Source organism: Malurus melanocephalus, unplaced genomic scaffold, assembly GCF_030028575.1.
Source record: "Malurus melanocephalus ecotype Western Australia unplaced genomic scaffold, MMel_1.1 scaffold_41, whole genome shotgun sequence".
NCBI classification, from domain to species: Eukaryota; Metazoa; Chordata; class Aves; order Passeriformes; family Maluridae; genus Malurus; species Malurus melanocephalus.
The window spans coordinates 2,409,559-2,414,982 of NW_026623273.1; the positions used below are offsets into that span (position 1 = coordinate 2,409,559).

Below are 5,424 nucleotides of genomic sequence, written 5' to 3' on the forward strand. Positions count from 1 at the left end.
CACATCATGTGCTGTTCCAAGAATAGTGTTGCTTCAAGACAAACATCATTTACAATTATTATTTATTGCAGAGGGATTCCAAAGTCACCACCACAAGCTGGATTTGGATAATGTGTCCTCCTCCTCACACAAAYTAGCAAACTGTGGGTTCAAGCTTATTGGAAATAGGACTTAAGGAGTGTTATTTTTAAGCTCAAGCTTGAAATTTTACTTTGCAAGACTCTAGACAGAGTATCAAAATCACTTTTTTCAAGTAGTTCTCTGTTTAGTTTAATTTTCAGTAACCAGTGTGGCTGCAGCTGCTGGTGACTGGTACACATTCTGTCACAGGAACTGCTGTGTCAAAACACATATGTCTTTAATGGGGCTTTTGGCAAGCACGGCACTGATGTTATTATGGAGGTTGATCCAAATAAAACTAATAGTTTATTTCATGCTTTACAAATAGAAATCAATGCTTAGGATAAAAAAATGCAGTTTACACRCAGTAAAAATATTTACAGAGGTAAATCAGATAATAGGTGCAAAATAGTCATTATATCTTTATTGATGAAGTATGGACTAAAAGGACAGTGGCTGACAACTACACGCAGCTCAAAGAAAGGATATCTTTTCAAAAGGTAAATTAAATAAATGTGAAGATGTTGATGTTGCTGTCTGAATTTCCTGATTTCAAGGAGTGGGATTTCTAAGTCTTGTGCATGTGACAGCTTTAGTATAAAACTGCAGACTTACTTCATCTTTCRAATTAAACACGCTTGACTTAATTCTGGCAGCTGTTTGGCTCCAGTACAAGTTTCTCTTCTTTCAACTACAACCCAGAAGACACATCATAAAAGCACTTTTAAATATTATAAATTCCTGATTTAAAGGATTATTTGTAATGTCTCTTCTGCAGAATAAGATGAAATACTTTGTTAGATAAAGACATGCCTGGGGATTAGCAAACTGGACTGTACACAGCCAAACTGTGACAGATGCAAGCCATTTCAACACACTGTGCTGACCCAAAGTTAATGCTCATAATAATGGGTTGTGGATGGCCTCAAGTGAATAATTTTAACACAGYCCTTTTTCTACTCAGATTTTGACTATTCCTTCAGATTTCTATGAACCATTTCAGAGAAACTGACTGTGCAAAGTTCTTAGAGAGAATTAAAAGACATTGCAAAAGGATACGACATTAATGCATTTAAAGGGTCCCATTAATGTTTTATGCTCTTGGTGACTCAGGTGAGACTGCAGCAGGGTAAGGACCACACATAGCAGACACAGGGCTCTCTGCTCACCCTGTTACTCCTCGGTGTCCCTGCAACCTCTGATCTTCAGCACAGGGGACCAGACACTCCTTATCCTGCATCAAGATATGGCATTGCCTTCACAGACTCCATGGAGCACCAGGGAAAGCCTGGTGAGTTCAAATATGGCAGGAAGTATGTTTCTAGAGGGAACCCTGAGTTTATATGGCTGTGGTCTGGGGTTAGCTGATACAACTGTACATTGGCTAAAGCCCTAAATCAATTCTATAGAAATTTATAGGAGTTTACTCTCCACCCCAGCTGAAGCAAAAYACAGTCTTACCTTATTTTTAAGATGACACATGTTTATTTGCCATTGACTGTTTCAGTCTGAATCTTYATTCCACTGTGGGGTTTTAGCTATCCATGATACTTGAAAAGTCGTGACAGTCTGGTGAATTATCAGATGTCTGTAAAAGGGAAAACAYAGTACACATCTTTAAAAAGGATAAAAAGCAGGACCTGTCAGCCTCACCTCTGTGCCTGGGAAGATCATGGACCATATTCCTAGAAGCCATGCTAAGAAACATGGAGGACAGGGAGGTGATTTGGGACACCCAGCAGGGCTTCACTGAGGGCAAGTCCTGCCTGAYCAGCTCAGTGACTTTCTGCAATGGAGTGACTTCATCAGTTGAGAAGGGAAGGGCAACAGATGTCATTTTTCTGGTCATCTRTAAAATGGTCATCCACAACATCCTTCTCAATAAATGGAGAGACATGAATGTGATGGGTGGACTGTTAGATGGATAAGAAACTCATTGGACAGTCACATCCAGGAGAGGGGTGAATGGCTGAGTCCTGATGGACATCAGTGACRATTGGTGCTCTCTCAGGAGTCYGTATTGTGGCCAATTTATTTAATATCTTCATTAATGTCATAGATGAAGGAATGGAGTGCACCCTCAGCAAACAAGCAGATGACACCCAGCTGAGTGGTGCTGTTGGCACCCCTGAAGGATGGGATGCCATCCAGAGGGACCTGGACAAGCTCAAGTAGTAGACCATGGGAATCTCATATGGTTTAACAAAACTGAATGCAAGAGCAGCTCCCAGTAGCAGCCCAGCCTGAGAGCAGCCCTGACTGGAAGGATTTGGGGGTGCTGCTGGGTGAGAGCTGGACATGCCCCGGCCATGGCACTCCCAGCCCAGAGAGCCAAACGTGTCCTGGGCTGCACCCAGAGCACCRTGGGCAGCAGGGGAGGGAGGGGATTCTGCCCCTCTGCTCCGCTCTGCTGAGACCCACCTGGAGCATCCAGCCCTGGGGACCCTGCACAGGAAGGACAGGGACCTGCTGGAGCCAGTCCCAAAGTGGGTCCCCAAGCTGATTAAAAGTTGGTTGGAGYTCTGAGCTAGCTTGTCTAGTGCAAGGTGTCCCTGACTGTTACAGAGGTTGAAACCACGTGACTTTTAGGTCCCTTCCAGCCCAAACAATTCTACAATTCCATGACCCTGCAGACTACTGAGACTTTGAGATAACCGAAGAGCCCCATTTCATTTATTAAAGAAACTTTTGGGACTGATGAAATTTGCCTGTGAGAGTCTTGGTTTAATTTCTGTGAATGGAAAGAAACAGGACATAAATAGCCGATTTTTGAAGGCCTCAAAATCCACTGTGATGAAACAGGCAGACGGGGATACTCACATACTGTGAAATATGTGTGTGTTGTACATCAATGTGAGATGAACCTAATTCTGCAAGATTCTCTGACAAATTGGTTGTTGCTCTTTGAATTTCTTTGTGTTGTATGAACAGTTTCAGTCTTAACACCCACCACACCCACAACTGCACAATGACTGAGAAAGCAAACACTGGTTCACTTTCCAAGGACTTTCCTTGGGGTAAAATGAGTAGCTTGAGATTGTCGGGCTGCTTAGGTTAGGAAAGCAAAAGGATTCAGGTTCAATTGTGTTACGTGCCCATTGGGGGTAGGAAAAATATCCTATTTAATTYGTTCTGTAAAAGTACTCTGCTTTTAAGAACATTTATTACAATAATAAAGACAGTCTGCCACTTGGAAAATAAGCCAGCTATGGTTGTTAGAGAAAGTTCTTCATGAGAGATTTTAAGACAGATATTTTCATAGTTGGTCTCAACATAGCCTATCAAGATAATTTATGCAGGGGATCTCTTCAGATCTCTACCAGCTATGCATATCCAAGACACTTGGGAAACAATGTGTAGATAAATTGGGCATCGTCAGAGAAAGGATGTGTGTCGAAAGCATTTGTGCAGTGACTCACCATTGCACAAGGTAAGCATTTGAATGGTTATTTACTTTTGTTCTGTTTGTCCTTCAGATTTGTTAGTAGGGAGCTGGTACAAACTCGTAGGTTTCAGCTGCCTCACATTTTCTATCGGACAAGATTTCATGTTTGAAGAGCAATTTAATTATTTGCAAAATAGTTTCAATAATCTGCAGGTGAAAAGTCCACAAACTAAAGAMATCCCTTCTCCCCCACCTTTTGTTCAGAGTACACCGGGTTATAAACTGCAAAATTGGTTTTGCATCACAAAAAGATGATATCCAAAAGTAAATACCTTTTCCAAGGAGCAGTAATGCCCCTCAGGAGTTAGGTCCACACTACACTGTGATGCAACTGAGAGCTGCTAGCACAGATGCTGCTGAAAAGAAGAAAATCAAGGGTGTTAAATCTGATTGTTTCTGTWGAACAGTCTCTGTTTGGGTGTGTAGAACAGAGAATTCACGCATGTCTGTACTAGGTTTGCAGGTGAATTACATTGCCAATTAAATTGCAGCTGTGTTACATCCTGTTTCACACCCACATAACATCAGCTTTTTAAAGGRCAGTCTGGTTTATTTAACTGAGCAACAAAAACCTACCAGATTTTGGCAAGCAAATTCAATAGTGTCCTAGTAAATATGTGTATCAGATTAAAATTTATGTTCTTCATATAGTAGTCTTACCGAGAAAACAAAAATTAGAGATCACAGAAAATTAATATTACAGGCTTAGAAAATCAAATGACACAATATCATGAATACAGATAACCTTCTCACAATCTTTTGTCGAACTCTTTCTTTCATTCTAGCACCATTATYTCTCCTCTGTCTTTTGCTGTATTGTAAAATTTGATTCCTGGTCAGGAATGAAGTTGCTACCACCTTTATTTCTTTTGTGAGTGTTGTATCTAAACCCCCCGTATGTTTAAACATATGTATAACTCTTTACAACAGCCAAGTCTAGAAAAGGAGAATCTCTTCAATAAATTCAGCACCAGAACAGTGAAATTGTTTAGAATCTGTTCTTCAAACAYCACATCTTGTGCTATCTTTTCCTGGGTTTGATTTAAGACTATTTATAAAACTTTTCAAGACTATTTCAACAATTTAAAATACTTTATATGTATATAAAGTATTTGTATGCATATACATACAATCAAGGGTAAAGTTGGCACCACCCTTCCTGAGGAGTCTGGCCACAGAAATTTGTGAGTTTAATGATCAAATAATTGTATAAGCCTTACCAGTGACAGCAACAGAGGGTAACAGTGACAGCTGCACAATGAAAAGCTTTAATGAGAAATGATCATATGTGCTCCCACTGAAGACTGGTATCTTAAACCCAATTAAATACTAAACAAGCTGCAGCTTAAGGTAACTTTCTATGCCTGAAGTATATGATTGAGGGAGAAGGTGCTCCCCAAGTTCACCTGAAATAATATCAAATCACCTAAAGTAAATGTAAAATTAGGGACTTAATCCTACACTACCTCAAAGCTGATGTAAAGGCTTCTGAAGTCTTTTATCTTGTACTGAGTGAACTTGAGTGAACTTGGGTTATGTAGAAGAAGCTGAGTTGAGTTTTGCTCTGACAGCAGTYCCACTGGGTATGATTTACAGCTTTGGCTCATTAGGACCTGCTTCTGAACTAATAATCAGAGCAGGGGATTAATTTTCTTTAAAGAAACCCTACATGTTTCTGGGGAAAAAAAATGAAGTTTATCTCATTGCCATGTTTCAAAGGAAGCTAAATAGCTATAGCTGAGAGGAAGGGTCCGTGTGGATGCCTTGAAAATATAGACAGTGGGAAAAAAAAAAAGAGCAGAAAAAAAAGCACTCTAAATGTTCTAAGCATTGTTCCAGTTGCAACATCAGTTGAGGGG

General features: G+C 40.2%; 1 long non-coding RNA gene across 1 annotated transcript in view; it reads right to left on the reverse strand.

Moving 5' to 3' along the window:
* LOC130572754 (uncharacterized) overlaps positions 1–3,915 on the reverse strand; it is a 6,359-nt gene extending 2,444 nt beyond the window's left edge. The window contains exons 1-2 of the long non-coding RNA XR_008965261.1: positions 3,838–3,915; positions 1,582–1,708 (exon numbers count right to left, since the gene is read on the reverse strand). This is a non-coding gene — a long non-coding RNA (uncharacterized LOC130572754). The remainder of the gene's footprint in view (positions 1–1,581; positions 1,709–3,837) is intronic.
* Positions 3,916–5,424: the final 1,509 nt, after the last annotated feature.